This window comes from Aotus nancymaae, unplaced genomic scaffold, assembly GCF_030222135.1.
Source record: "Aotus nancymaae isolate 86718 unplaced genomic scaffold, 86718_ANA_hifiasm-v0.15.2.pri h1tg000131l, whole genome shotgun sequence".
Classification (NCBI taxonomy): domain Eukaryota; kingdom Metazoa; phylum Chordata; class Mammalia; order Primates; family Aotidae; genus Aotus; species Aotus nancymaae.
In genome coordinates, this window is record NW_026988546.1 from 11,580,087 (window position 1) to 11,595,581 (window position 15,495).

The window sequence follows — 15,495 nt, forward strand, 5'->3', positions numbered from 1 at the left end:
CCGGCCCAGGCTGCGGCGCTCCCGGCCCGTCCCCTTTGTTCGCCAGGGCTCTTTCTTCGTGCCCTCCGGGTCCTTGGAGCACCGTGGTTATCCCGAGCGTCGCCTCGGGCGTGGGCTCTCGGGCGCGAGTTTCGGACGAGGCCGGGGCGCAGTGGCAGGGGTCTGCTCACGCCGGGACCTCTGCCTGCTCCCAGGAGCGGCGGGTAGTGGGGGGCCGTGGAGGGGGAGCTGGCGAAACCCGAGGAGGGGCGGGGGGCGGCGGAGGGAGGAAGGATAGGGCCACTTCTCAGGAGGCCTGTGCCTGGCATATATTTGCATCTTGGACTTTTTTCTTTCTTACCCTGAAGATGCTTCTTCGTGAAATGAACCCCACAGATGACCGTAAAGAATCCTTTGTGCCGGGCGCGGTGGCTCACGCCTGTAATCCCAGCACTTTGGGAGGCCGAGGCAGGTGGATCACGAGGTCAAGAGATCGAGACCATCCTGGTCAACATGGTGAAATCCTGTCTCTACTAAAAGTACAAAAAATTAGCTGGGCATGGTGGCGTGTGCCTGTAATCCCAGCTACTCAGGAGGCAGAGGCAGAATTGCTTGAACCCAGGAGGCGGAGGTTGCGGTGAGCTGAGATCGCGCCATTGCACTCCAGCCTGGGTAACAAGAGCGAAACTCCGTCACAAAAAAACAAAACAACAAAAAAAAAACACCTCTTAGGGCTTCCAACTCTGGACTCAGTAATTTACCAGAAAACTACGAAATGTCAGTTTCTGGAGTGGGGGAGGGAGAGTGGAGTAGAGATAGACTAAACATAGACTAGACTCAGGAACTCTAAACAGTTGAAAGTATTACTTCCTCTGTCAGTTACTTCACCTAGGTAAACAGGAGGTAGAAAAATTGCAGCCAGTGGGTCTGAGCTGTACAAATGCTGAAATTTCATTCTCTGGGAGAGGCCAAAGGCAGAGCTTCTAGGAGTGTGCTTGAAACTGCCACCCTGTGGTGGAGTTGTGAGAGGGCTGCTGGTGGGCTAGTTCCATCTGTGCAGGGACAAACAGTAGCCTCCTACCTGGATGAGGGCTACCCCAGGGGGATTAGGATGACCTCATCATTGCCAGGAAGAAAGTGAACACATGAAAATATGAGCTGGGAGGGTCAGACCTCCCTAAGTTTGTTACCCTGACTGACCACTGCCATTAAGATTTTTAAGCATTTTGTCACCGTTAAAGGATTTCACACAAGCTGTTCCTCCCACTCAAACCTTGGCCAAGAAACTGGTGGATGATTTGCGCTTGATTCAGAGGTAGTCGTTCTTAATTGCCTCACATGGTTGGAAGGTGAGAAAGTGTCTAAGATCATAAAGGTTGGCGGGAAGGGGTCAGGAATGATCAAACCAGCTCCCCTCCTGGCAGCGGGGTCAGGAGGCAGGACCCTGCATGTCTTCTTATGACACAGTAGCAGATCCCAGGGCGGTGGCTCAGAAAGCTGGATTCACTTTTTCTGAAAACACTGTTTGCCCAGATCCAACAGGAAAGTCTATGGAAGATGACTCTACAGGCAGGGTCTGCACCTGCCTGTGCCCGTGGGCTGGGTGCAGTTGTGATGGCAGACCCAAGGGCCTCCAGCAAACAGGAGAAACTTGATCTGGTTACAGCGATGATCTTGCAGGATTCAAACTTTGTTCCTTTGCCTGTCAGACTTTCAGGAAAAGCTCAGCTTTCCACAAAGGGCAGGCTTTTTTCCTTCCCTTTCGGCTTCTGCCCTGCTCTGGTTAGGAGGGAACATGCTTGGCTCTCTCTCGAGATAGAAAATTTCCATATCCCGTTTCTTGCCTCTCTCCTTTTTCACAAACTCATTTATTGGATGTAAATAGTGTTTAAAGCCTCAAAACATGCCTGACTTTGAGCCAAATCCACAAACAACTCCATGATTCCGAGTTTCCCATCCGTGGTTAGAGTTTATTTGGAGCACTGGATACAAGTTTCCAGTGTGGCTTTGATACCGCATTAAGAAAGGCTATGTTTGGTGCATCAGTGACCAATAAAATGAAAGTATTCACACTCACAGTTCATTTGGGCTAGTAAATGTTGCTGGATGGTTTCAGACGAAAAGTATTTCTAAGGTAGACTCTAAAAAATTTTGCTTCTTGTTTGAGATCTCTTTGTCTCTGATTTCAGTCCTTTTCAGCAGCAATCTATTCATGTGTCTGCTTGCCTTCTCTTGCAGTTTTACTTCTGTTTTTCCTCTGTCAATGATTCCGAAATCCATTTAAAGGAAGTATTAATGTCCAAAGTCTGTGCAAACCTAGCAAAATTCTCTTTTGAATGAACTATTTGCTTCCCTAAAATACCTGAAATACCAGGAATTTCTGAAATGGGAGTTTTATGCCTCACTTATTTTTCAGAATGTTTATTTTATTTATTACTATTATTTTTGAGATGGAATCTCACTGTTACCCAGGCTGGAATGCAGTGGGGCAATCTCTGCTCACCCTGGTTCAAACGATTCTCCTGCCTTGGCCTCCGAAAGCGCTGGGATTACACGCGTGAGCCACCATGCCCAGCAAGAATGTTTATTTTAAACCACACTGAAATCTGTTAGTCTTTGTGAATTAACTTTATGAGTCAACATTAAAAATTTGAAATCCCAGGTTCTCTCTCCACTGCCACCAGTCATTTTGTGCTATTTCAGCTTTGATTAGGGTCATTAACAGAAAATCCAAATGGTCTGGCCAGAAAGAACCTGGACTGGCCAAGCTGTAGGAGGGAGGGGCGAACTCCAGGCCCAGGAGCTCCTATGGAGCAGTGTGTGTGGCCACAGGTAACACCCTTCACTTTTTGTGTCTTCTTTACCTTACCTGTGAAACAAACAATGTACCACCTCTCTTCTTACTTTAAAGAGTTACTTCCCATTATCTGTTTTTTCTTCAAGCCATTTTTATGGCTGATTGACAATTGAGAATGTCTCCTGTGGCTAATTCTGCCCCATGGTACAGATTTGTGTGTGATGAAAAGCTATGCTTTAAGTTCTTCTAGAGAGCAAGTTTAGGAATATCCTTCATGTATTTCAGAAGGTGCTTTAAAATTGGACCTGGGAGTCATAACAGAGCTTCCTGGAACAACCAAGCTTCTTTCTCCCTCATTGCATAGTAGTTGACTGCCGAAATACCAGAAACAGATTTTCTAAAATACCTGACCTTCAGCATCTCCTGGCAAGACTATTTGCCAAAAATAAAAAAACTTCAAAAATTCTGGGTCATCCTAACTCTATAAATATCCCTGAAATCATATGCAGAGTCAGAGATTCTGAGCAATTACTCCTCAGTAAGACCAGAAAAGTCACTGTCTCCACGGGGGCTAGAGGGGGTCCAGCGGTGAATCACTATCAGATATCTCAACTATTCATGTAGCCGTCTTTAAACTTGAGGGCTTTTTCTTTTCTTTTCTTTTTTTGCCTTCCTTTTAATAACTTGAAATTTGATTTCCATTTGGCACATGGCTGTAATGTAATCTAGCTAACATTTTCTGGACTCAGTTCTCTTTCCCACCCTCTTGGCATGGAGGGTCTATCTGTATTGCTGTATTGCTTCTGGTCCCTTGAGTTTCCAGGTCAGGCCAGAAGCAGATGGAGAGAATGCTTGAGAGGTTTTCTTTTTCTAAGAATACGTTTGGAAAATGAGGAGGACACGGAAGCAGATACTGCAATCCTGTGCAGGAGAGTCTTTGAGAACCCTCCCCGCTCATTCCCTTTGCACCTCACACCTTCCACCTTTGGCCAGTGAGGGGAGACACCTTTCATCCTGTGACTCCTGGAACTCCCTTCCTCACTCTCTTCCACCTGGCAGACTCCTGTTTATCCTTAGATCAAATAAAGTATTCCCACTAGGAAGGCTGCATGGGTAGCCATCATAGCCTCATTTTTGACCAGTCCACACCGTCTTTCCCATATTTATAATAACAGAGGAAAGACTGTGAGCAAGAACTGAGACATTTGTATCTGTGTTCACAGCACTTTGTAACTTTATCAGTATCACTGAATTTAATTCAGTTTTCTTGAAAATGCCTAAGCCAATAAAAGGCTGCTATCCATTGGCTCTATATGGCCCTGCTCAGATCAAACACATCAGGCCCATTTCCCATTTAGGCAGTTGAATTATTTGGGCTTTGCTCTGAGATCCAGTTGGCAATTAACCTGAATTAAAGCAAAGCCAAGAGTCTGGCCTTCCAGATGTCAGCAGATGCAAAGTGGGAATCTCTGCCTGAATTAATGGAAGTAACCCCCAGGTTACAGCATCCACAGGTACAATGAAGAGCTGAAAATGAGGCTGCAGGGAAGTGTGCATGTGGACGTTCTGGGGGTGGTGCTTCTGTCTCAGAGTCCAGCTTTTCTTCACTAGTGAGGGGCTGCTTCTCCTTCCCCAATCCTTCTCCACCACCACCAGCACCACCATCAGCCTAGGCCTTAATCACAGAGAAGATCACTCATGGAGGGACTTCCTTGAAGTCTGCATTCTGCAAACTGAAGCCACCATCTTCATTTTTAGGAGTCTATCTGGGGAATTCATGTCTTTAGTTTCTGCTTGGGGTGTGTTGATTTTCTAACAAATGCTTAAAAAAATTTTTCTGTACAAATGTCACATACAAAGTTAAACAAAAATTCTGTCTCCCAGAGAAATTGCATAAAGTTTCTTTCATCTCTACCAGCATGAGTATGTGTCATTTGTGGAAGCAGGCCTACTTGCCATGACAACAACTCTTCTGTGGCTTTGCAGAGGCACCCTCCACAGTCGGGGTGTGCTTTTGCTAGGCAGCCAGCAGGGATGGCCCACATAGGACCATTGCCTTTCAACCCTACCTATTTTAAGGTGGATTCACTTGGATTGAGAAACTGGTATTTTCCCCTCACTTGCACATATTTTGGGTGTGTAAATATTTTCAAAAGATAGATTAGACTAATACATGCACACCTTCCTCGACCGTCAGCATCCGAACCCACAGGGATGACTGGGAATTTCCAAGTCATGTAATCCTAATGTTGACGTGAGCATGCGCAGGCTGCCTTAGAACACTTTCCGGCCAACGCTGGAACCAGCACTTTGGCACTTGCAGAATCACAGCCTTCCTTTACGAGAAGAACACCTTCACCCAGCCAGTTGGCTTTGTATCTAGAATTCATTTATTTTGGACAGGTCTTTCTTCCTCATTTACAACTGGCACACGGATGCAGAGAAAGGACAGCAGGTCCTGGCTGGAGCAGAACTAATGGGGCAGACAGTTAGCGAGTACTGCTGATGGCCCAGATCCTAGATGTGGAGTTTGGGGGAGCAATCATTCATCATCACTACTACGACCATGATGTTCATCTTATCAGTATATTTCAACTGCTGATAGGGTGGCATTTTTGGTGTAGGAAGGTGAGACCTGGAGTGGGTTTAGACTCAGAGTCTTGAAAGATTACTTTCTTTCCCTTTCCATCTGAAGCTCTCAGAAGAGAGGCAGCAGTTTCAGAGGGACCCTACATCCAACGTGAGACCAGGCTGAGCAGAGGGGAGACCAGGCTGAGCTGAGGAAGCACCAGGCCATGGTGCCCTCTCTGTGGGTGCAAGAAAGCAGCAGGAGGTGGCGGTAGGAATGGCTGAGGGGAGGGGCTATGGCCCAGCGGAGGAGAATGCCTTCAGGCTACGAGGTTTTAGCTCACAGAGAAGGAGCCTCAGAGTCCACCTGGGAAGAGCAGGCCCAGTGAGAACAACAGGATACCCTCTGCAGGAAAAATGGGCAAGTGAGGGAAAGAAAGACTATGGGGAAAGCAAGCCAAAGGAAGTTTTTGTTGGGGAAATATTCAAGGATTCTGTACTTGGCAGGTGTGCAATTTATATGTGCAAACGCGGCACTGGGTATAATTCACCTGCTGATTTCTGAAAGTCGAGAATCGTTTCAGAAGAAGAAGATGAAGTTGCCCCCGATGGTCTCCCGTGATGCCCATGTGTGGCTGTGGCCATTCCAAGTAGGCCCTGGCATTATAAGCCCAGCAAGATAGCCAGATAGGGAAGGAGAGGGGAGATTTGCCAGCTCTTCATGTCAGCCTCCAAGTTAATGGTAGATTTTACATTTTTGTGCAATAAAGGCATTAACATAATTAACAGCTTGGTGCCAGTTTAAATATGCGTGTGTGCTTAGGAACAATAATACCATTTTGTTCATAGTTTGAGAGAGCCCCATTTCTGATGTGCTAGTAAATAATGTGATATTATCGTTCACATGCCCATCTAGCCTCTTTGTCCCAGAAAAATAACACAAAGGGGTGACATAAAATCCACCTTGGAGCCATCTTAGTGCTAGTTGTTCTTGATTCCCCTGAAGACCTGGAGCTGCCTGTGTGAATCAGACTGGAAAAACACGTGGCTGCACTTTTCCACGAAGCAGGTAACAAAGCCACAGTTCCTGCCTGGGAAACCTGCCCTAGCATCTCTGCCAGGAGAGCAAGCCGACTCATGCCTGGGCTCCCACAGGAGTCCTGTGCCAAGTTCACCGGAATGAAGGGACACTGCTGAGGATCAGGAATACCAGGAGCTCAGCCCAGTTACCAGGCTGGGCTGGGGATGCTGAGACGACTTTGCAAACTCAGACAGAGCTGAAAACTGAGTCTGCCATCCAGAAGGCAGGACCCAGACAGAGTTCAGGAGTCACACCAGAATCAAGACACAGGAGAAGTTTGCTAACTTAAGTCCAACCTAGAATCAGATTCAGAGCAGAAGGGCAGCGAGACAGTTTTGTTTCCCAAAAGGAATCAGGCAGAGGCCAGAGAGGCAGCTTGCCAGCTGGGAGAACCCCTGGGCAGTCTTAAACCCAGGCAGGTTATTGGGAGTTGCTTCACCTTCTCATGGCAACATTAGGATTACATGACTTGGAAATTCCCAGTCATAACTTGCACGCCTGCTTTCCCTGAGCAGATAACCCCACACAGCTGCAAAATGAATTGTTTTCTCTTCTTCTGGAGGGTCCATGACCAGTCTCTTGGCAGTTGGAGAGGTGAGGGTTAAACTAAATGGGAGTCTGTGTCAGAGGCCATGACCTATTTTAATGGAGGGTCTCTGACAGCACCAGTCTCTCAGTAGATATCACCTGAATGGTGCTAAGCCACCTGTTAGCAGATTTAGCAGGGTGATGCCTTTTGAAGTCTAAAGTTTTGACTGCTCATCTCTGGGAAATGTGTTGCATCCTATGCTATTATTTGGTGGTGGCGTCCAAAACCAACACTTTGGTCTTTCTCAGACGAGAAGGATTCTTGGCACAGGCAAGCAGAGGGAAGTGTGTGGTATGTGCGTCTTCCTGTATCAGCTTGTGTGTTGTGCTGGAAACCTGAGGTGTCCTCACTGGTGGACAAAAATGCTGCCAGATTTAAGGTGAGGAGCAATGGAATGAGTAATCCTTCCAGAGAGAAGTTAGCAGTGCCGGACCCTGGGGGTGGCAGTCACAGCTGCCAACATTCGAAAATGGACTTAGTTATTCTAGGAAGCCAAGTGCTGCACGTTGAGCCAACCTCAGGGGAGACGTCATGGGGCCAGTACATAGAAGGTTTTTAAGATTCTACATTCCATTTCATCATTTACAAAATGTCCGCCGTTTTGACCCTGAACCTACAGCTTGCTAACTGAATCTTCGTGAAATTTAAAAGGGAGAGGGAAACAGTAATGAGACCCAACAGAAGAGAAGTACCAGTGAGCCTTTGTGGACACAGGTGTGTGTATATAACCATCATCATGCTAATCTCTAGATCCATTATTTCTTGTTTCAGCCAAAAAACAGATTCTAAAATTAAGGCAGACTGACACCCACTATGTCCTAAACTGTAGACACATTAAAGGTTATCAGCACAATTTCCTAGTATTGTCTTTGAGTTTGATTTAAAATGTAACTTTTTAAGATAAAAACTGTCAATGCTGTCATATACCGAGTTTTTTTTTTTAAAAAAAACAAAGTATAATGTACAATGTTTTTTCCCTCATTCTTTTTCAAGCACAGCTTGATAAACCTTGTCTCTTACTCCTGGTTTTAGATAAATTCTTTTTTTCTACTTACCTAGAATCCTCACCTTAGAAATGAAGAATTTGTAAATGGTCCTGAACTTAGGACCTTTTTGACTTTAAAAGTTCTCATGGTTCCCAGCACTTTGGGAAGCCGAGGCGGGCAGATCATTTGAGGTCAGAAGTTCAAGATCAGCCTGACCAACATGATAAAATCCTGTCTCTACTCAAAGTATGAAAATTAGCTGGGCATGGTGGTGGGTATCTGTAATCCCAGCTTCTCAGAAAGCTGAGGCAGGATAATGGCTTGAACCCGGAGGCGTTCAAGGGAGGCGGAGGTTGCGGTGAGCTGAGATTGTGTCATTGCACTCCAGCCTGGGTGACAGAGCAAGACTCCATTTCAAAAAAACAAAAAAAAAGTTCACAGGGTGTCCTTCTCCTAGTACTTGGATTGAGTAGAGTGCCAGGAGAAAACTATTCAGCAGGAAGTTGTTTGCTAAGTGACTCATCCTCACAATGCCACCAAGGTGAATAAATCTCAACCATCGCTTCTAAGGCTTAAAGTCCAGTGTGACTGGAAGGGAGGGAGCCAGCTGGGTAACGATGAAATTCCATTTAGTTCTGGTCAAGGTTAAGATATGGAAAGTATACTCCCTAATAGAATCGAAAGCAGGGTTTGGAAGAAATACTTGCACACTCATGTTCACAGCAGCATTATTCACGATAGCCAACAGGTGGATGCAACCCAAGCTTCCGTAGATAGGTGAATGCCTGAGCAACATGTAGTACATCCATACAATGGGCTCTTATTCACACTGAAAAAGGAAGGAAATTCTAACACACGCTCCAACACAGATGAGCCTTGAGATCATTATGCTAAGCTTGAACGAGAATTGCTTGAACCCAGAAGGCAAAGGTATCTTAGATAACCAAAAGGTATAATCAACAGGAAAATAGAAAAAACAGGCTGGTGGTGGAGATGAATTCAAATTTGACCAATTGAAGCAGAAACAGTTTGGGGACAGCCATCCAAATAGAAAAATTTCCTAAACTTGTAGAAACGTGAGATTCAGGGGGAAGGTTGGAGCTGGTGGTATGAACATAGGGGTCATTAGCCAAATGGTAGGTAAAAATCAGTAAAGCAAAAGAGCAAATAAATAAACCAGGAAAGTGAGTGAGGTCATGCAAGAAAGAATGTGAATGGTTAAGAGTGGGTTGAAGGTCAAGTTCCAGGGCAGCCTAAGGTTTAGGGGGCAGTATCCACAGAGGTGACTGAGAAGGAAGCATCAAGGAAGGAGAGGGAGAAAGAGCCAGGAGCCAGTACAGTGAAGTCAGTGACTGACATAGCCAAGGAGTGGTGGCCAGGGGCTGCTGGGAGTGTGTTGCATGTGGCAGCACAGTGGCTGTTAGTGACATCTGGATGTGCTCAGTGGCATCATGGGGACAGAAGCACATTGCAGTGGGCTGAGGGTCAGTGGCAATGGAGGGTGTGGAGATGGTGGTATAAGAGGTCTAATGGGAAAAAAGGAAGAAATTCTACATAGCTCAGTTCTACAGGTAAGGAAACTGAGGCCCAGAGAGGGCAAATAATGTGTTCAAAGTCAGAGTTAATGGTGCAGAAGGACAGGATGCAAATCAGGACAGTGTGTGATGGTGTGACTGCTCACATTTCCTGGTTCTGTCCCTTCCACCAGGCTGCCTCACGGAGCAAGGCAGTGATCAGTTTCTGAGCTCTCATGACCCATCCTTAAAGCTTCTCCTTCTCAACTAGCACAAGAAATAAAATAGTCAAAACAGCCAGGTGCGGTGCCTCACGCCTGTAATCCCAGCACTTTGGGAGGCCGAGGCAGGTGGATCACGAGGTCAAGAGATCGAGACCATCCTGATCAACATGGTGAAACTCCATCTCTACTAAAAATACAAAAAATTAGCCGGGCATGGTGGCACGTGCCTGTAATCCCAGCTACTCAGGAGGCTGAGGCAGGAGAATTGCTTGAACCCAGGAGGCGGAGGTTGCGGTGAGCCGAGATCACGCCATTGCACTCCAGCCTGGGTAACAAGAGCGAAACTCCGTCTCAAAAAAAAACAAAACAAAATAGTCAAAACAGAAAAGCAAAGCCTCTCCTCAACCCTCTTCCTTATTTCTTCACCCTCCTGACAAAAATGGACTGAACATTTTCCAAGATCAAGAAGCATAAAGCCTGATTTCTTTTTCTAGTCAGGCTAAGGAAACTATTTTCTTTCCACTTTCTTTTAAAGAAAAGAGGAACAACACCTCTCCATGGAGCTATTCTGGCAGTTAACAACCAAGCTAAGTGCTACTTACCATATAACTTTGTAAGATATCAGAGAAAAACAGTTTACAAAAATATTTTTACAGGCGGGGTCTTGCTCTGTCACCCAGGCTGGAGTGCAGTGGCACAATCACAGCCCACTGTAACCTTAAACTCCTGGACTCAGGTGATTCTCCTACCTCAGCCTCCTGAGAAGCTGGGACCACAGGTGCGCCACCATACCCAACTAATTTACTTTTATTTTTGTTTTTGTAGAGACAAGGTCTTGCTATGTTGTCCAGGCTAGTCTTGAACTCCTGCCCAAGCAGTTTTCTCACTCTGGCTTCCTAAAGCCGTGGAATTACAGATGTGAGCCACCATGCCCAACCCCAAGCTGTTTTTTTCCTATTGGATGCTCACAAAACAGAACACTTCTGTAACCCCAGATGAGTGTGATTTCTCCCCCACATACCAAGCAATTCTGCAAGTGATTCTCCAGGAGACACCAGCTGGGTGTCCTCAAATTCAATTCAATTCTGACACTATATGCCCAGAGTTAGATCCCACAGGTTGAGGGTGCAGTCCCACAAGACTGCTGCCCCAAACATCAGATGCCACATCCAAGTAGTAGGTTGTCACTTATACTTCTGACCAACAGGCTATTAATTGGGGAGGGGAGTCCTAGAACCCCTCTTTGGATTCCGTTAATTTGCTAGAGCAACTCACAGAACTGAGGGAAGCACTTTATTTATGTTTACCCATGTATTATAAAGATTTGTGGGATACAGAACAAGGCAGGGGGAAGGCATGCGGTCACCACCCTCCAGGAACCTCCACATGTTCAACCATCTGGATGCCCATCTGAACCCTGTCCTTTGGGTTTTCATGGAGGCTTCCTTGCATAGGCCTGATTGATTAGACCATTGGCCACTAGTGATCAACTTAACCTTGAGTGCCTCTGTCTTCCTGGGAGGTTGTGGTTGGGGCTGAAAGTCCCAACCCTCTAGTCATGCCTTGGTTTTTCCAGTGATCAGCCCCCATCCTGAAGCTGCCTAGGACTCCCCAGCCACCAGTATTTCATTAGCATACAAAAGTACTCTTATCACTCAAGAGATTTAAAGCCTTTTTGTTTTGTTTTGTTTTTGAGATAGAGTCTCGCTCTGTTGCCCAAGCTGGAGTATAGTGGCAGGATCTCACTCAGCTCACTGCAACCTTCACCTCCCAAATTCAAGCAATTCTCCTGCCTCAGCCTCTCCAGTAGTTGAGATTACAGGTGCACACTACCATGCCGGGCTCATTTTGTATTTTTAGTAGCGACAGGGTTTCGCCGTGTTGGCCAGGCTGGTCTCAAACTTCTGACCTCAAGTGATGCACCTGCTTTGGCCTCTCAAAATGCTGGGATTACAAGTGTGAGCCACTGCACCTGGCCAGATTTAAAGGATTTTAGGAGATGTACATCAGGAAACTGAAAGAAGACAAACTATCTATTGCACAATATCACCAGCTTCTTTAAAATTTCTCAGTAACCTAGGACTTACAATTTTCTCTAACACAACTGTAGTGTAAGTGATGTTGGCTTACATACCTTTTGATCCTGAAGTTATATTTGTATATGTTTGTTGTACACAAACACAGATGTATGCAGACACTAGAACATTGTTTAAGGTAGCAAAAGTTGGGAAGCAATCTAAATGTTTATAGGTAGGGGGAAGAGTCAAGTCATTCATCCATACAATGGAGCAAGCACTACACAGCTATAAATAGTGACAAACTCTCTCTCTCCGGGCCAATCTCCAAGACAGGGTGCTAAGTGAAAGAAGAAAGTTCAAGTCATTGTGTGGAGTATCCTACCATTTGTTAGAAAAGGGTGCGTGGCCATTACACGTTTGGAATATCTCTGAAAGGATGCACAAGGAGTTGGCAATAGTAGTTGCTTCTGAGGAGAACTAAGGAAGACTTCAATGTGAAGGGAAGGGGAAAATCACTTTTAATTACTCTCTTCTGGTACCTTCTGAATTTTGCACCATGTGCATTGATTATCTGGTTAATAACTAAAATAATATAAAACAAATAAATAATTCACATCTCTTACCACAGCAAAGGCGGTTTAAATAATGCCTTTAAACAACTAAATTCAATAACACTTTTAAACAGAGATTGAAGGTGGCTTCACAATGGGCAGGGAAATATGTGACACTATTTGCAAGAAAAAAAACCCGTGTCTGTAAAAATAACATTAAAATGTGTTGGGAAACAGCCCGAAGAAAAGCTGTTCCTAAAATAGAACCAACAATAAATAAATAAACAAATAAAGTAAGCAATGCAAATTCCTTAAAAGCACAGAGATTCTGCATCTCTAAATTACTTCTTTGTGGCCCTAACCCCAAGTTAAGCAGCAGGGACTCCTTGGAACCGAATGGTACAACATGGTGGGAGCAGAGCCCAGAGGGTACAATTATCTAGATGCTTTTAGCAAAGAATACATCTATAACTCAGTGTTTTATATAATGGAAATATGTGGGGAATATTAACAAGAATTGAAACTGTGTGTGGAAACATATTCAATCAATTTCAAGTTTAATTAAACCAGCTACTCTCAGCCCCTATTCTCAAAGAGTGCCTCAAGTAGCACAACCCTATATATTCTTTAATACTATTAAGGATCCCAAAGGGCTTTTGTTTATTTGGGTTGTATCTATTATATTTATGGCATTAGAAATTAAAACTTAGGAGCTAACAAATTAATTCACTTAAATTTAACAACATTAAGTCTGTAACATGTAACACAGAATATTTTCATGAAAAATAACTATATTTTCCAAAACAAAACAACTAGTAAGAAGAGTGGTGTGGTTTTACGTTTTTGCAAATCTCTTTAACATTGAGCTTAATAGAAGACAGCTGGAAAGCTCAATTTTCATGTCTGCTTCTGCATTTGATCTGTTGAATATGTGGTTTTGGTTGAAATTTAAGAAGGAAATGCAATGTTATGCAGAAATGTAGTTGGAAAAGAGAAACATTTTGATAGCCATCTCAGATCATCATCTCTCTGTCTCTATAGATAGATAGATTTTGTTTGTTTGTGTGTGTGTGTGTGTTGTCTACCTACTGTGTTCCAGGCTTCTTTATTTAAGAAAAAAGTGATACATGTGGGGATTAAAATCAAGAGCATCATTGAACTTCACCTTCCCTCTAACCAGTTGCCCCAGACTCCCCTGCCCTCACCCGTTGTGTTCCCAATCCCTTCCTTAGTGAACGAAGAACTTAATCCTAAAAGCCCTGGCACAAACCCCAGGTTCTCTTTCCCTAGCTTCTCCTCTCTCCCTGTCCCCCATTCCTAGAAGGACAGGCACCTCAGTTGAAATGCATGGGAGAGCCCAGAGTGGGGACAGAGACAGGGGGAAGGCTTCCCCCTCAGGGAAAGGGACCGAGGAGTACAGTGCAGTGAAGTGAGGGCTCCCATAGCCTGGGGTACCAAAACGGGGCCCTGGGGCCAGAGGAAAGGACACTGGTCCCCCTGAGAAAGGAGACCCAGCAGCCTCAAAATCCTCTCATTGTGCATAGTCACTGCTTGATCGCTTGCCCTTCTGGCGCCGGTTACAGAACCACACACGGACCACATTCTTCTCGAGCCCAAGCTGCTGGGCGATGTGGCTGATCTGCTGAAGTGTGGGTTTCGGGCACTGCAGGAACAAATTCTCCAGGTTGCCTCTCACTCGGTTCTCGATACTGGTTCGATTTCTCTTTCGGGCCTGCACGAGGGCTTCTGCTTTGCATATCTCCTGAAGATTTTCATTGTTGTCAGCTTCCTCCATCCACTTCTGCAGTAAAGGCCACAGCTTACACATGTTCTTGAAGCTAAGCTGCAGAGCCTCAAAGCGGCAGACGATTGTTTGGCTGAACACGTTTCCAAACAGAACCCCCAGGGTGAGCCCCACATCAGCCTGTGTATATCCCAGGGTGATCCTCTTCTGCTTCAGGAGCTTGGCAAATTGCTCGAGTTCTTTCTGCAGAGCTTTGATGTCTTGGGACTCCTCCGGGGTTTGTTCCAGCTTCTCCTTCTGCAGCTTCACGGCACCAGCGGGGACGGTGCAGGGCTCCGGGGAGGCCCCCTCGGAGTTGCTCTCCACCCCGGCTCCTGCTTCACCCTCAGGCTGAGAGGTCTCCAAGCTGCCTTGGGGCACTCGCCCCAGTCCAACCTGGGGCTCACAGTATGCCATCCCCCCACAGAACTCATACGGTGGGGGGCACGGGAGAATCCCCCAAACCTCAGAGCCTGGCCCAACCCCTGGCCCGATTCCTGGCCCTCCAGAAGGGCCCTGGAAGCTTAGCCAGGTCCGAGGATCAACCTAGCCCGTCTCCGGCCCCGCTGGCCCATCACCTCCACCACGTGGAGGGGGTGAGAAGGCGAAATCCGAAGCCAGGTGTCCCGCCATGGGGAAGGAAGGCGCCCCAAGCTGGGGGCCTGGTGAATAGATAGATTTTACACCAAAATTTGACAAGTAGTTGTTTCTTAACTACTTCTTAAAGATTGCAACATGGAATCTGAAACCACATCAAGAAACGTTTCATATTCTATTACACTAAAGCCCATTTGGTCTATCTTAAGCTTCAAACAGATCTTTAACATACACATTATTTTGTTAGATATAGAAAACAGTGCTTCTACAGATCTTTCAAATGCTGATACATTTCATTATACAATATTAACAGATTACAATAATTTTTTTTTTTTTTTTTGAGACCGAGTTTCGCTCCTGTTACCCAGGCTGGAGTGCAATGGTGCGATCTCGGCTCACTGCAACCTCCGCCTCCTGGATTCAGGCAATTCTCCTGCCTCAGCCTCCTGAGTAGCTGGGATTACAGGCACGTGCCCCCATGCCCAGCTAATTTTTGTATTTTTAGTAGAGACGGGGTTTCACCATATTGACCAGGATGGTCTCGATCTCTTGACCTCGTGATCCACCCACCTCGGCCTCCCAAAGTACTGGGATTACAGGCGTGAGCCACCGGGCCCAGCCAACAGATTACAATAATTAATATCACCATCCATCTAATCAGAGGTTTTTAAACACTGGGAAACTGCCGAGCTCACAGTTTCCCAAAATACTGATTTTCACCTGAAAACTCAAATTTTATCCTTGAAAACAAAAACAAATACTGTCCATTGTTTCCCTTAGAATGACAGGCTACTCTTCATTTTTGAGA

General features: G+C 45.6%; 1 protein-coding gene and 1 pseudogene across 2 annotated transcripts in view; both read right to left on the bottom strand.

The window, feature by feature from the left end:
* The window catches only part of FHL2 (four and a half LIM domains 2), a 75,349-nt gene that overhangs the window by 43,498 nt on the left and 16,356 nt on the right, over nucleotides 1-15,495 (bottom strand). The window contains exon 1 of one of the 2 annotated variants that reach the window (XM_012471490.2): nucleotides 341-361. The exons of the other annotated variant lie outside the window; for it this stretch is intronic. The gene's annotated coding sequence lies outside the window, so the exon portion shown is untranslated. Of the gene's footprint in view, nucleotides 1-340; nucleotides 362-15,495 lie in introns of those variants that run through there. 2 annotated transcript variants of the gene reach the window in all.
* LOC135272719 (POU domain, class 5, transcription factor 1-like) lies at nucleotides 13,520-15,119 on the bottom strand (annotated as a pseudogene).